The sequence below is a fragment of the Colobus angolensis genome, unplaced genomic scaffold, assembly GCF_000951035.1.
Source record: "Colobus angolensis palliatus isolate OR3802 unplaced genomic scaffold, Cang.pa_1.0 Scaffold245, whole genome shotgun sequence".
NCBI classification, from domain to species: domain Eukaryota; kingdom Metazoa; phylum Chordata; class Mammalia; order Primates; family Cercopithecidae; genus Colobus; species Colobus angolensis.
The window spans coordinates 3,485,638-3,503,200 of record NW_012115655.1 but is presented as its reverse complement, the minus strand read 5'-3'; the positions used below and the strand labels follow the sequence as shown (position 1 = coordinate 3,503,200).

At 36.5% G+C, this 17,563-nt stretch overlaps 1 protein-coding gene and 1 pseudogene across 3 annotated transcripts in view; both read left to right on the top strand.

The window, feature by feature from the left end:
- EHHADH (enoyl-CoA, hydratase/3-hydroxyacyl CoA dehydrogenase) overlaps positions 1-17,563 on the top strand; it is a 79,274-nt gene that overhangs the window by 5,893 nt on the left and 55,818 nt on the right. The window lies entirely within an intron of this gene.
- On the top strand, positions 1,201-2,490 carry LOC105514474 (annotated as a pseudogene). The gene has a single exon (XR_001002181.1). The product of XR_001002181.1 is annotated as a eukaryotic translation initiation factor 2 subunit 2 pseudogene (transcript).

The following is a 17,563-nucleotide window of genomic DNA, read 5'->3' as shown; positions in this document are numbered from 1 at the left end:
AGACACAGATGTTAGAATCATGGCAATAAATAAATATAAATATGTGAATCATTATAATACTACCATTTATCTTGCCTGTTATGTGCTAGTACCATGTAGGTTATTTATTAATAATAATAAAAGTAATAGTATTTTTAAACACATTCTATTTTAATTCTCAGTTAGTCCTACAATCCTTATTTACAAGTAAGAAGAGATTTTGAGCCTGAAAGAGATTAATATAATGTCCCAAACCTTAACCAGTTATTAAATAGCTTACTCACTGTTTGGAAACTTAAGGTTTGGCACCCAAGATGATGACAATGATGCATGGAAAGAGTGATCAGAATGATAAAGAACTTGATATTTCTTTGTAAGAAAGAAGGTAGATGAGAGAATGCAATTAGAGTTCGGAGGCAGAAAAAATTATTCTTCTAAAAAAGTATTAGGGATTATGAAACTTGGCTTAATGCATGTACATAGATCAATGCACCCCAAAATGGGAGAATATACATTCTTCTGAAATACATCTGGAACGTTTACAAAAATTGACTAGATACTGAATTATAAAATCTTATCTAAATAAATTTCATTAAGAATATATTATCTGACAACAATGCAATTAAGCTAGAAATCAATAACAAAATATAACTAGTAATTCTCATATGTTTGGAAGTTAATTTCCAATATCCTCTGAGTAAAAGCAGAAATAATGGAATTTAGAAAAAATTGGGAACTGAATGGCAATGAAAACATAATATAAAACTTGAGGGATGCAGCTCAAATAAAACTTATCAGGAAATTTATAGCTTTAAAAATATATTTTAAAAAAGAAAAAAGGCTGAAATATAATGAGTTAAGTATTTATATAAAGGAACTGACTAACAGTAAAATATACCCTAATCAAGTAGAAGAAAGGAAATAATAAAGAGGAGAAATTAATGAAATAGAAAACATTTGAATCAAGAGGAACAACAATGTCAGTTTTTTGAGACTAATACAATTCACAAACTCTGGAGAGATTGAAGGAGAAGATAAGGCACAAACAATGCATATGAAGAATGATGAAAGGGATATCATTGCAGATACTATAGCCTTTAAGAAAGATAATGGCCCTTTGTCTGATACAAGAGCCTAGTGCAGTAGTGGGAGAGGTATTGGCAGGAGCAGCACTGCTGCGGGGCCTGGGGGTGACCTGTCTGACTTCTCGTCCATGCTGAGCCCACTGGAGCCGCATCCATGTCTGGGGACGAGGTGATTTTTGATCCTACTATGAGCAAGAAGAAAAGAAGATGAAGAAGAAGCCTTTTATGTTAGATGAGGAAGGGGATACCCAAACAGAGGAAACGCAGCCTTCAGAAACAAAAGTCTGGAGCCAGAGCCAACTGAGGACAAAAATTTGGAAGCTGATGATGAGGACAGTAGGAAAAAAGATGCTTCTGATGAACTAGATGACTAGAACTTCTTTAATCAAAAGAAAAAGAAAAAAACAGAAAAGATATTTGATATTGATGATGCTGAAGAAGATGTAAAGGATCTTAAGATTGAAAGTGATGTTCAAGGACCAGCTGAACCAGAGCATGACCTTGACACTATGCTTGGCAAGAAAAAGAAGAATGTCAAGTACCCAGATGAGGATGAAATGCTAGAAAAAGATGAAGCTCTAGAAGATGAAGACAGCAAAAAAGATGATGGTATCTCATTCAGTAATCAGACAGGCCCTGCTTGGGTAGGCTCAGAAGGAGACTACATGTAAGAGGAGCTGCTGAATCATGTGTTCAACATCATAAGGGAAAAGAATTCAGATATGGTTGCTGGGGAGAAAAAGAAATTCATTATGAAACCTCCGCAGGTGTCCGAGTAGGAACCAAGAAAACTTCTTTTGTAAACTTTACAGATATCTGTAAACTATTACATCATCAGCACACTTGCATTTTTGTTGGCTGAATTGGGTACAAGTGGTTCTATAGATGGTAATAACCAACTTGTAAAGGAAGATTCCAACAGAAACAGATAGAAAATGTCTTACAAAGATTTATCAAGGCATGTGTCGTTTGTCACACATGCAGATCACTGGACACAATCCTGCAGAAGGACATGCAACTCTTATTTCCTACAGTGTGAAAATTGTCATTCCAGAAGTGCTATTGCCAGTATCAAAACCGGCTTTCAGACTGTCATGGGCAAGCGAGCACAGCTCCGTGCCAAAGCTAACTAATTTGCTAATCACTGATTTTTCAAAGTGTGTTGTAGAGATGTGGCTAGACTGGTTTGCCATCAGAGTGGATATACCATTGTATTAAAAACAAGATTAAAAAGCTGCCAAGTTCTTTGGCTGGTGGTTGGTTGGTCTGAAATCCTTGCAAGACACTGATGCTCAAGCTGTTGACATACTTATAGCCTACTTTAACACCTGTCAGAGAAACGTGATATGGGGTAAGGAGGTGCTTTTTAAAAATTGTTCATAGACTTCTGTAAAATGCAAGATAAATCAAAGTTATCATAACAGTGAAAAAAGAAAGATAATGAAAATATTATGAACATGTAAAAAATAGCTTCTCAAAATTAACTCAAGAAGAAATAGAAAACCCAAATAGTTCTGTAATCGTTAAAGAAATTCAATCAGTAATAAAAAATCTCACCAAGTAAATACTTGACCCAGAAGACTCCATTGGCAAGGTCTACTGTAAAGTCAAGGAAAATACTCCAATTTTACATAAACATTTTAGAGAATCAAAAAAGTAGGAACACTTTCTCTATTAGTTTCCTAGAGCACCATAACAAATTGCCACAAACTAAATGGCTAAAAACAACAGAAATCTATTCTCTCATAGCTCTGGAGGATAGAAGTTTGTAATCAAGATATCAGCAGGGTCATTCTTCCTCTGCTTTCTTTAGGGAAGAATCCTTCCTTGCCTCTTCTAGCTTCTTATGGTTGCTAGCAATCCTTGGCCTATGGATGCATCACTCCAGTCTCACTTTAATCACATGGCTTCCTTTCCTCCATGTCTAAATTTTCCTGATCTTCAATAGGCCTACCCTAACCCAGCATGACCTTATCTTAATTTGATAACATCTGCAAAGACCTTATTTCCAAAAGTCACACTCACAGCTTCTGGGTGAACACTATTCAACTCAGTACACTTCCCAACTCATTTTTGAGGCAGCATACCCTTGATACTAACACCTGACAAGGACAGTATGGAAATGAAAAATTACAGGCTAATTTCATTTATAAATGTAGATATAAAAATCTTAGTGTAAATTGAGACAACAAAGCAACTAGGTAACAACATTATGACGGGAACAAAACCTCATATATCAATATTAACCTTGAACATAAATGGCCTAAATACTCCACTTAAAGATATAGACTGGCAAATTGGATTAAAAAAAAAAAAACGAATCGTTTTTCTGCCCACAAGTGACACCCTTTGGTAAAGACACACATAAACTCAAAGGAGTGGAAAAAGATACATCATGCAAACAGAAAACAAAAATGAGCAGTAGTAGCTATACTTGTGTCAGATAAAGCAGATTTTAAATCAACAACAGTAATTTATTATATAATGATAAAGGGTTCAATACAAGAAGAAGGTATAGCTATCTTAAAAATATATGCATCCCAAAATGGACAACCCAGATTTATAAAACAAATACTACTTAACCTAAGAAAAGAGATAGACAGCAATACAATAATAAGGGAAGACTTCAAAACCCCACTGACAGCACTAGACAGATGATTAAGGCAGAAAATCAGCAAAGAAACTATGGACTTAAACTAGACTTTAGCCCAAGTGGACCTAATAGACATTTATAGAACATTCTATGCAACAACTGCAAAATATGCATTTTTCTCATTTGTGCATGGGACATTCTGTGCATAGAACATTCTCCAGAATAGATCATATGTTTGGCCATAAATCTCAACAAATTCAAAAAAATCTAAATCATATCAAGTATCTTTTCATATTATAGTGGAATAAAAGTAGAAATCAGTAGCAAGAGGAACTCTCAAAACTCTACAAATACATGGGAACTAAACAACTTGCTCCTGAATGTTCATTAGGTAAATGAGGAAATCAAGGCAGAAATTTTTTTAAAAAATAGAAAGATCTTAAAGTTGCAACCTGATGTTGCACCTCATGGAACTGGAAAAACAAGAACAAACCAAACCCAGAGCTAGCAGAAGAAAAGAAATAACAAAGATCTGAGCAGAACTGAATGAGATTGAGACAAAAAAAATAATAATGAGGATTAAGGATCATCATGGTGAACGGGAGGCAGGACTGTATTGCAGCTCTGACTTGGATGGACAGAGCAGCATGCAGAGGCTCACATCATGAATTTTAGCTCCAGAATGACTACAAGAATAAATCAGGAATCCCAACGGACCCACAGACCCTCTGAAGGAAGCAGACTGCTCCTGCAGGACACAGGAGACATCCCAAATACTGTGAGTGCCCAAACTGCAGAAATGGGAAAGGGAGATCCTCCATTCCTGAACACACACCCCCACTGGGGAAACTGAAGGTCTAGTTTGTGAGAGAACATCCTTACCTTACCTGGAGCTGAGTCAATTTAGAGAGCCGTATGAAATACAGGGGTAGAGGATGCAGCGGGAAAGGACCTCGGAGCTTGCTGGGTCCCTAAGCAGGCTGTTCCTGCCTGACATCATAGAGATCCTTTGAGAGGGTGGCCAGAGTCATGGGGAAAACACCACAGAGAGAAGGAAGTCTCCAGCCGAACTTTGTAACAGTCTGAACTAGTCTAGAAGCCTCCTGGCCAGAACTCGGGGGAGGGTGTGAATCTGGAGTTCAGACTCCACAGGCAGGGGAAAAACTAAAGCCTTTATGCAGCTTGGAGGTGGGTAGCCTGGGGCAAGTTCTTAGCCCTGCTTGCCCACTGCCTGGAAACAGACTTGGTGCTGTTAGATGGGGAGTGAGACCGGCTCTTGGATTGTGTGAGAGCTGGGTGAGGCCTGAGACTGCCAACTTTCCCTCACTTCCCTTACAAACTGCATGACTCAGCAGAGGCAGCCATAATCCTTTTAGGTACACGACTCCAGTGACCGGGGAATCTCACCTCAATCCCCCACAGCAGCCACAGAAAGACCCGCCTAAGGAGAGTCTCAGCTCAGACACACCTAGCTCTGCCCCTACCTGATGGGCCTTCCCTTTCTACCCTGGTAACTGAAGACAAAGGGCATATACTCTTGGGAGTTCTAGAGCCCCCATCCACTACCAGTTCCTCTCCATAATACCACAGCTGATGCCCTCTGGAAAGTGCCACCTCCCAGTAGGAGGCCAACCAGCACAAAAATAGAGCATCAAACTACCAAAGCTAAGAAACCTCACAGAGCCCATTTCACCCCCCCCGCCACCTCCACCAGAACAGGTGCTGGTATCCATGGCTGAGGGATATCCACAGACAGTTCACATCACAGGACTCTGTGCAGACAACCCCCAATACCAGCCTAGAGCCTGGTAGATTTTCTGGGTGGCTAGATCCAGAAGAGTGACGACAATCTCCAGCTCAGCTCTCAGGAAGCCACATCTGTAGGAAAAGGGAGAGAACACTACATCAAGAGAACACCCCATGGGACAAAAGAATCTGAACAATAGCCTTCAGCCCTAGACCTTCCCTCTGACAGAGCCTACCCAAATGAAAAGGAACCAGAAAACCAACTCTGGTAATATGACAAACAAGGCTCTGTAACACACCCCAAAATCACATTAACTCACCAGCAACGGATCCAAACGAAGAAGAAATCCCTGATTTACCTGAAAAAGAATTCAGGAGGTTAGTTATTAAGCTAATCAGAGAGGCACCAGAGAAAGGTAAAGCCCAATGCAAGGAAATACAAAAAACAATACAAGAAGTGAAAGGAGAAATATTCAAGGAAATGGATAGCATGAAGAAAAACCAATCAAAAATTCAGGAAACACTGGATGCACTTATAGAAATGCAAAATGCTCTGGAAAGTCTCAGCAATAGAATTGAGCAAGTAGAAGGAAGAAATTCAGAGCTTGAAGACAAGGTCTTTGAATTAATCCAATCCAACAAGACAAAAAAGAATAAGAAAATATGAACAAAGCCTCCAAGAAGTTTTGGATTGTGTTAAACAACCAAACCTAAGAATAATGAGTGTCACGGAGGAAGAACAGAAATCTAGAAGTTTGGAAAATATATTTGGGGGAATATTTGAGGAAAACTTGCCTGGGCTTGCTAGAAATCTAGACATCCAAATACAAGAAGCACAAAGAACACCTGGGAAATTCATCGCAAAAAGTTCATCACCTGGCATATTGTCTTCAGGTTATCTAAAGTTAACACAAAGGAAAGAGTCTTAAGAGCTGTGAGACAAAAGTACCAGGTAACCTATAAAGGAAAACCTATCATATTAACAGCAGGTTTGTCAGCAGAAACCTTACAAGCTAGAAGGGTGTGGGGCTCTATCTTCAGCCCCATCAAACAAAACAATTGTCAGTCAAGAATTTTTTATTCAGCAAAACTAAGCATCCTATATGAAGGAAAGATACAGTCTTTTTCAGACAAACAAATGCTGAGGGAATTCACCATTACCAAGCCACCACTGTAAGAACTGCTAAAAGGAGCTCTAAATCTTGAAACAAATCCTGGAAACACATCAAAATAGAACCTCTTTAAAGCATAAATTACACGGGACCTATAAAACAAAAATACAAGTTAAAAAGCAAAAAACAAACAAAAAAACACCAAAGAAACCAAGGTACACAGGTGACAAATAACATGATGAATGCAATGGTACCTCACATCTCAATACTAATATTGAGTGTAAATGGCCTAAATACTCCACTTGAGATATCCAGAACTGCAGGATGGATAAGAACTCACCAACCAACTATCTGCTGCCTTCAGGAAACTCACCTAACACATAAGCACTCACATAAACTTAAAGGGGTGGAAAAAGGCATTTCATGCAAATGGATACTAAAAGCAAGCAGGGGTAGCTATTCTTATATCAGACAAAACAAACTTTAAAGCAACAGCAGTTAAAAGAGACAGGGACATGATATAATGGTAAAAGGCATTGTCCAACAGGAAGATGTCACAATCCTAAACATATGTACATCTAACACTGGAGCTCCCAAATTTATAAAACAATTACTAATAGACCTAAGAAATGAGATAGCAGCACAATAATAGTGGGGGACTTCAGTACTCCACTGACAGTACCAGACAGGTCATCAAGACAGAAAGTCAACAAAAAAACAATGGATTCAAACTATACCTTGGAACAAATGGACTTAACAGATTTACACAGAATATTTCATCCAACAACCACAGAATACACATTCTATTCAACTGTGCATCAAACTTTCTCCAAGATAGACCGTATGATAGGCCACAAAATGAGCCTCAATACATTTAAGAAAATTGAAATTATATCAAGCACTCTCTGAGACCACAGTGGAATAAAACAGGGAATCAACTCTAAAAGGAACCTTCAACCATGCAAATATATGGAAATGAAATAACCTGCTCCTGAATGGTCATTGGGTCAAAAACAAAATCAGGATGGAAATGAAAACATTCTTTAAACTGAATGAGAATAATGACACAATCTATCAATACCTCTGGGATACAGCAAACGCAGTGCTAAGAGGAAAGTTCATAGCCCTAAATGCCTGTATCAAAAAGACTGAAAGAGCACAAACTGACGTTGTAAGGTCACAGTGCCTTAAGGAACTAGAGAAACAAGAACAAACCAAACCCAAACCCAGCAGAAGAAAAGAAGTAACCACGATCAGAGCAGAACTATGTGAAGTGGAACCAACCCCCCAAAAATATATGAAAGGTAAATAAAACAAAAAGCTGATTCTTTGAAAAGATTAAAAAAATTGATAGACCATTAGTAAGATTAACCAAGAAGAGAGAAAATCCAAATAACCTCATGAAGAAATGAAACAGGAGATATTACAGTTGACACCACTGAAATACAAGGCTACTATGAACACTTTTACATACATAAACTAGAAAACCTAGAAGAAATGGATACATTCCTGAAAAAATGCAACCCTTCTAGCTTAAACCAGGAAGAATTACATGCCCAGAACATATCAGTAAATTACCAACTAAGAAAAAGTCCAGGACCAGATGAATTCACAGCAGAATTCTGCCAGACATTCAAAGACAAATTGGTACCCAATCCTTTTATTATTATTATCATTATTATTATTATTTCTTTTTAAAAAATGGGATATATGTACAGAACATGCAGGTTTATTACTTAGGTATATGTGTGCATGGTGGTTTGCTGCACCTATTGATCTGTCCTCTAAGTTCCTCCCCTTCACCTCCCAACCCCCCAACAGGCCGTGGTGTGTGTTGTTCCCCTCTCTGTGTCCATGTGTTCCCACTGTTCAACTCCCACTTATCAGTGAGAACATGCAGTATTTGGTTTTCTGTTCCTGTGTTAATTTGCTGAAAACGATGGCTTCCAGCTTCATCCATGTCCCTGCAGAGGACATGATCTCATCCTTTTTATGGCTGCATAGTATTCCATAGTATATATGTACCACATTTTCTTTATTCAGTCTGTAATTGATGGGCATTTGCATTGGCTCCATGTCTTTGCTGTTATAAATAGTGCTGCAATAAATATACATGTGCATGTGTCTTTATAGTAGGATGATTTATAATCCTTTGGGCATATACCCAGTAATGGGATTGCTAGGTCAAATGGTATTTCTGGTTCTAGATCCTTGAGGAATTGCCATAGTCTCTTCCACAATGGTTGAACTAATTTACATTCCCACCAATGGTATAAAAGTGATCCTATTTCTCCACAGCCTCACCAGCATCTGTTGTTCCCTGACTTTTTAATAATCACCATTCTGCATGGCATGAGATGGTATATCATTGCAGTTTTGATTTGCATTTCTCTGATGATCAGTGATGTTGAGCTTTTTTCATATGTTTGTCGGCTGTGTAAATATCTTCTTTTGAGAAGTGTCTGTTTATATCCTTTGCCCACTTTTTGATGGGGTTGTTTGTTTTTTTCTTGCAAATATATTTAACTTCCTTGTAAATACTGGATATTAGACCTTTATCAGATGGGTAGATTGCAAAAATTTTCTCCCATTCTTTAGGTTGCCTGTTCATTCTGATGGTAGTTTCTTTTGCTGTGCAGAAGCTCTTTAGTTTAATTAGATACCATTTGTCAATTTTGGCTTTTGTTGCAATTGCTTTTGTCATTTTTGATGAAGGCTTTGCCCATTCCTATGTCCTGAGTGATATTGCCTAGGTTTTCTTCTAGAGTTTTTATGGTTTTTGGTTTTACACTTAAGTCTGTAATCCATATTGAGTTAAGTTTTGTATAAGGTGTAAGGAAGGGCTCCAGTTTCAGTTTCCTGCATATGGCTAGCCAGTTTTCCCAGCATAATTTACTTAATAGGAGATCCTTTCCCCATTGCTTGTTTTTGTCAGTTTTGTTGAAGTTCAGATGGTTGTAGATGTGTAGTGTTATTTCTGAGGTCTCTGTTCTGCTCCGTTGGTCTATATGTCTGTTTTGGTACCAGTACTGTGCTGTTTTGTTTACTGTAACCTTGTAATGTAGTTTGAAGTCAGGTAGTGTGATGCCTCCAGCTTTGTTCTTTTTGCTTAGGATTGTCTTGGTTATATGGGGTCTTCTTTAATTCCATGTAAAATTTAAAATAGTTTTTTCTAAATCTGTGAAGAATGTCAATGATAGTTTCATAAAAATAGCATTGAATCTATAAATTACTTTGGGCAGTATGACCATTTTCATGATATTGACATAAACAGAACCAAAGGAAAAAACCACATGATTATCTCAATAGATGCAGAAAAGGCCTTTGATAAAATTCAACATCTCTTCATGTTAAAAACTCTCAATAAACTCGGTATTAATGGAACATAACTCAAAATAATAAGAGCTATTTGTGACAAACCCACAGCCAATATCATATTAAATGGGCAAAAGCTGGAAGCATTCCCTTTGAAAACCAGTACAAGACAAAGATGCCCTCTCTCACCACTCCTGTTCAACATAGTATTGGAACTTCTGGCCGGGGCAATCAGGCAAGACAAACAAATAAGCATATTCGAATAGGAAGAGAGGAAGTCACGTTGGCTCTGTTTGCAGGTGACATGATTTTATATTTAGAAAACCCGATCATCTCAGTCCAGAAACTTCTTGATCTGATAAGCAACTTCAGCAAAGTCTCAGGATACAAAATCAATGTGCAAAAATCACAAGCATTCCTTTACACAAACAATAGGAAAGCACAGAGCCAAATCATGAATGAACTCCCATTTACAATTGCTACAAAGAGAATAAAATACCTAAGAGTACAGCTAACAAGGGATGTGAAGGATGTCTTCATGGAGAACTACAAACCACTGCTCAAGGAAATAAGAGAGGACACAAACAAATGGAAAAATCTTCCATCCTCATGGTACCAATCCTTTTGACATTATTCCACAAGAAAGAGAAAGGAGGAACCCTCCCTAATTCATTCTGTGAAGCCAGCATCACCCTAATACCAAAACCAGAAAAGGACATAACCAAAAAAGAAAACTACAGACCGATATCCTTGATGAACATATATGCTAAACTCTCTAACAAAATACTAGCTAACTGAATCCTACAACATAGCAGAAAGATAATCCACCATGGTCAACTGGGTTTCATACCAGGGATGCAGGGATGGTTTAACATACACAAGTCAATAAATGTGATACACCATATAAACAGAATTAAAAACAAAAATCACATGATCATCTCAATAGATGCAGAAAAAGCATTTGACAAAATCCAACATCCCATTATTATTAAAACTCAGCAAAATTGATGTACAAGGGACATAACTCAATGTAATAAAAGCCATCTATGACAAACCCACAGCCATCATAATAATGAATGGGGAAAAGTTTAAAGCATTCCCTCTGAGAACTGGAACAGGACAAGGATGCCCACTCTCACCACTCCTCTTCAACATAGCACTGGAAGTCCTAGCCAGAGCAATCAGACAACAGAAAGAAATAAAGGGCATCCAAATCTGTAAAGAGGAAGTCAAACTTTCATTGTTTGCTGACGATATGATTGTTTGCCTTGAAAACCCTAAAGACTCCTCCTGAAAGTTCCTAGAACTGACAAAAGAATTCAGCAGTTTCCGGATACAAGATTAATGTGCAGAAATCAGTAGCTCTTCTATACACCAACAGTGACCAAGCAGATAATGAAATCAATAACTCATCCCCTTTTACAGTAGCTGCAAAAAATAAAATAAACTATTTAGGAATGTACCTAACCAAGGAGTCAAAAGACTTCTACAGAGAAAACTAAAAAACACTGCTGAAAGTAATCTTAGATGATGTAAACAAATGGAAATACATCCCATGCTCATGGATGGGTAGAATCAATATTGTGAAAATGACCATGCTCTCAAAAGCAATCTACAAATTCAATGCAACCCCCATCAAAATACCACCATCATTCTTCACAGAATTAGAAAAAGAATTCTAAAATTCATGTGGAACCAAAATAGAGCCCGGATAGCCAAAGCAAGACTAAGCAAAAATAAGAAATCTGGAGGCATCACACTACCTGATTTCAAACTATACTATAAGGCCATAGTCACCAAAACAGCATGGTACTGGTATAAAAATAGGCACATAGACCAATGGAACAGAATAGAGAACCCAAAAAATAAACCCAAATACTTATAGCCAACTGATCTTTGACAAAGCAAACAAAAACAAAGTGGGAAAAGGACACCCTTTTCAACAAATGGTGCTGGGATAATTGGTTAGCCACATGTAGGAGAATGAAACTGGATCCTCATCTCTCACCTTATATAAAAATCAACTCAAGATGGATCAAGGACTTAAATATAAAACCTGAAACTATAAAAATTCTAGAAGATAACATTGGAAAAACCCTTCTAGAAATTGGCTTAGGCAAGGATTTCATGACCAAGAACCCAAAAGCAAATGCAATAAAAACAAAGATAAATAGTTGGGAGTTAATTAAACTAACGAGCTTTTGCAGGGCAAGAGGAACAGTCAGCAGAGTAAACAGACAACCCATAGAGTGGGAGAAAATCTTCACCATCTATACATCCAACTAAGTACTAATACCCAGACTCTACAACAAACTCAAACAAATCAACAAGAAAAAAAACAAACAATCCCATTAAAAAGTGGGCTAAGGACATGAATAGACAATTCTTAAAAGAAGATATACAACTAGCCAACAAACATATGAAAAAATGCTTAGCATCACTAATGATCAGGAAAATGCAAATCAAAACCACAATGAGGTACCACCTTACTCCTGCAAGAATGGCCATAATCAAAAAATAAAAAAACAGTAGATGTTGACAGGGATGTGGTGAAAAGGAAACACTTGTACATTGCTGGTGGGAATGTAAACTAGTACAACTACTATGGAAAACAGTGTGGAGATTCCTTAAAGAACTAAAAGTAGAACTACCATTTGATCCAGCAATCCTACTGCTTGGTATCTACACAGAGGAAAAAGGTCATACGAAAAGATACTTGCACACACGTTTATAGCAGCACAATTTGCAATTGCAAAATTGTGGAACCAATCCATATGCCCATCAATCAACAAGCAGACAAACAAACTGTGATATAGTTATATGATGGAATACTACTCAGCCATAAAAAGGAATGAATTAACAGCATTCACAGCAACCTGGATGAGATTGGAGACTATTATGCTAAATAAAGTAACTCAGGAATGGAACACCAAATATTGTACATTCTCACTGATATGTGGGAGCTAAGCTATGGGGATGCAAAGGCATAAGAATGATACAATGGGCTTTGGGAACTTGGGGGGGAAGGGTGGGAGTGGGGCAAGGGATAAAAGATTACAAATATAGTGCAGTATATACTGCTTGGGTGATGGGTGCACCAAAATCTCACAAATCTCCACTAAAGAAGCTACTCATGTAACCAAACACCACCTGTACCCCAATAACCTATAGAAAAATAAAAAATAAAACAGAAAAAAGAAATATACTTATGAAAATATTACAGATATAAGTTGGTAATATAGTGTAAAAACATGCAAAGGATAAATGAGATGAAAAGTTGGTTCTTTGAAAAGAGAAACAAATTTTATATACTGCTAAGTAAAGTAATCAGAAAAGAGAGAAGATTCAAGTAAACACAATTAGAAATTATAAAGGTGATAGTACAGCTGATTCCACAAAAAGACAAAAGATACTCAGAGACTACTGTGAGTATTTCTACATGCACAAACTAGAATACCTAAAAAAAAAAAAAAGTGGATAAACTCCTGTAAACATACAACCTCCCAAGATTGAATCAGGAAGAAATAGAAATCCTGAACAGACCAATACTGAGTTATGAGATTGAATCAGTCATAAAAAATTTTTTCAGCCAAAAAAAGTCCAAGACCAGATAGATTCATAGCCAAATTTTACCAGACGTACAAAGAAGAGCTGGTACCAATCTTTACTGAAACTATTTCGAAAAATCAAGGAGGAAAGATTCCTCCCTAACTCATTCTGTGAAAGCAGTATCACCTTGATACCAAAATCAGGCAAGGACACAAGAAAACAAAACAAAACAAAACAAACAAAAAACTAAAGGCCAATATAACTGATGAACATAAATGCTAAAATCATCAGCAAAATACTATCAAACCAAATCCAATAGCACTTCAAAAAGATATTGCATCAATATTAGATGGGCTTTATTGCAGGGTTTCTAGGATGTTTCAGTAACTGTGATTCACCAGATAAACAGAATTTAAAAACAAAATCCATGATCGCCTCAATAGATGCAGAAAAAGCATTTGGTAAAATCCAACATTACTCCTAAGAACTGGAACAAGGCAAGGATGCCCACTCTCACCACTCCTAGTCAACATAGGACTGGAAGTACTAGCCAGAGCAGTCAGGCAACAGAAAGAAATAACAGGCATCCAAATTGGAAAAGAGGAAGTCAGATTTCCTCTGTTCACTTATAATGTGATCTTATACCTAGAAAACCCTAATGACTCCTCCAAAAGACTTTTCCACTTAATAAATGATTTCAGTAAATTTCAGGATGCAAAATCAATGTACAAAAATCAGTAGCATTCTATACACTAATAATGTTCAAGCTGAGAACCAAATCAAAAACTCAGTTCCATTTACAATAGCCACAAAAGATAAAATACCTAGGAATACCTTTAACCAATGAGGTGAAAGATCTCTATAAGGGGTATTACAAAGCACTGATGAAAGAAATGATAGATGACACAGACAAATGGAAAAACATCCATGCTCATGGATTGAAAGAATCAATATTGTTAAAATGGACATACTGCCCAAAACAATATACAGATTCTATGTAATTCCTATCACATTACCAATGTCATTTTTCATGGATTTAGAAAAAACAATCCCAAAATTATGGAAACAAAAAAGAGCTCAAATAACCAAAGCAATCCTAAGAAAAAGAACAAAGCTGGGGGCAACACATTACCTGACTTCGTATTATATTATAAGGCTATGGTAACCAAAACAGCATGGTACTGATACAAAAATAGACACATAGATCAGTGGAACAGAATAGAGAACCCAGAAATAAAACCACATGCCTACACCAACCGATCTTCAACAAAGTCAACAAAAATATGCAATGGGAAAGGACATGCTATTCAGTAAATGGTGCTGGGAAAATTGGAGAGCCATATGCAGAAGAATGAAGCTGGACCCCTATCTTTCACCATATACAAAAATTAATTCAAGATGGATTAAAGATTTAAGTGTAAGATCTGAAATCAAAAAAATACCTGGATGAATACTTAGGAAAAACTCTTTTGGACGTTGGCCTAGGCAAATCACTTTTGACTAAGACCTCAAATGCAACAAAAACAAAAATAGATGAATGCGACTTAATTAAACTAAGAGCTTCTGCACAGCAAAAGAAATAATCAGCAGAGTAAACAGACAACCTACAGAATGAGAGAAAATATTTGCAAACTATGCATCTGACAAAGGACTAATATCCAGAATCTATAAGGAACTCAAACAACTCAGCAAGGAAAAACCAATTTACCCCATTAAAAAGTGGACACTGTCTTTTGGTTATATATACTTAAAAAATTTTTTTGAAGTACACATAGGACATATACATTTGCCAAAACAAGACACACAAGTGGCCAATAAACACGAAAAAATTCTCAACATCACAAATCATCAGAGAAATGTAAATCAAAACTGCAATGAGATATCTCACACCACTTAGGGTGGCTATTATTAAAAAGTAAAACAAGAACATGATGGCAAGGATACAGAGAAAAGGGAATGCTTATACACTGTTATTTGGAATGGAAATTGGTACAACCTTTATGGAAAAACAGTATGGAGATTTCTCAAAGAATTAAAAACAGAACTATCATTTGACCCAGCAATCCAACTACTGGAGGTCCATCCAAAGGAACACAAATTATTATATCAAAAGATAACTATACTCATATGTTTATCACAGCACTGTTAATGATAGCAAAGTCATGGAATCAACCCAAGGGTCTATCAATGGTTGATTAGATAAAGAAAACCATAGCATACTACACAGCCATAAAAAAGAATGAAATTACATCTTTACTTAGGCCATTATCCTAAGTAAAATAGCTCAGAAATAGAAAATCAAATACCACATATTCTCACTTATAAGTGGGAGCTATTATGAAGGAATAATTGTCAGGGAAATAAAGGGGGAGCTAAACAATGGGAACACATGGACATACAGAGAGAAATAATATACATAGGCACCTTCAAAAGGGCAAGGAGGTTGGGGTGAGGGTTGAAAAGTTACCAAGTGGCACAATGTTCACTATTTGGGTGATAGGCACACCAAAAACCCAAACCATTATGCAATATATCTGTGTAACAAACCTGTACATGTACCCCCTGAATCTATAAAAATAATTTTAAATAATCTTAGTATATTGTGAAGCTGAATCTAACAACATATAAAAAGTATAATATATAACTTTTGTCCTAGAAATATCAGATTGGTTGAACACTAGATTAATGAAATTCATCCCATTAAAAGATTAAAAAGAAAAATTGTATGATTATGTCGAGATGTAGAAAAAACATTCTGTAACATTTGACGTGCATTAAGAAGAAGCATTCATAGTAAATGAGGTACAGAAAGAAAATGCCTTAATCAGGCAAAAGGTATCCATTTTGAAAAATCTACAGGAAACAAACAAAATGGCGAATTGAAAGCTTTTCTTATGAGAAAGGAACAAGACAAAGCTGACTGCTCTCACCATTTCTTTTGCATTATATTCAAGGTTTTTGATAACCCAGTAAAGCTAGTAAAAGAAACAAAAGGTATAAGGAATGAAAAAGAAGGAACAAAACTTAATTATTCAGAAGATACAATAATGTTTGTAGAAAATCAAAATAATTTATTAAAAATTGTTAGAATTAATAAGAAAATTTGGCTGTTTTGCTGGATATAAATTCAATATCCCAAAATTAATTGGATTTTGGTGTGCTGGAAATAATTAAAAAGTGAAATCACTACACTGTGCTTTGGTTTTCCAAAAATTGACATTATAATGCTACTAACCTTCTGCTATAAGTAGAAGAATATAGTATAGCTTTTAAGAATGTGGGGTTTGTAGTCAAATTACCTAAGTTTAAATCCCTATTCCACAAGTTATTAGTCATATGTCTGAAGTAGTCACTTGTCTCAAAGCATTAACTTCCTTACATGTAAAATGGGAATTGTTATGCTGCTTAACTTAGGTGTTATGAAAATTAAATGAGACAGTATATGAAACTGCTTAGCACAGTGCTTGATGCATTTATCCAATGACTGTTTATTTCTGTTATTAGCTAAAAAACCATCTCAATCTAAAGCTACAGAAATGATAGGCTTGAGACTTAGATTGAAATTGATCTTGTTTCTCTAGAACCAAAAGGAATTGAAAACACAAAACAAAACACTGGACTAGAGAGTGAAATATAATGAATTGGTGAGAAAAAAGCATAACTCCTGGATTGCTGCTAGATGAGGAACAGGTAGCGAAAAGAGAAAAAAAGATGAATAGGCTAGATATAAAATAATTAATTTTTAAAACTTGTACCAAGCTTAGTGGTTTTTTTTTTTTTTTTTTATACTTTAAGTTCTAGGGAACATGTGTACAACGTGCAGGTTTGTTACATATATATACATGTGCCATGCTGATGTGCTGCACCCATTAGCTTGTCATTTACATTAGGTATATCTCCTAATGCTATCCCTCTCCCAGCCCCTCCCCACAATAGGACCCGGTGTGTGATGCTCCCCTTCCTGTGTCCAAGTGATCTCATTGCTCACTTCCCACCTATGAGTGAGAACATGTGATATTTGGTTTTCTATTCTTGCGATAGTTTGCTGAGAATGATGGTTTCCAGCTGCATCCATGTCCCTACAAAGGACACGAACTCATCCTTTTTTATGGCTGCATAGTATTCCGTGGTGTATATGTGCCACATTTTCTTAATCCAGTCTGTCACTGATGGACATTTGGGTT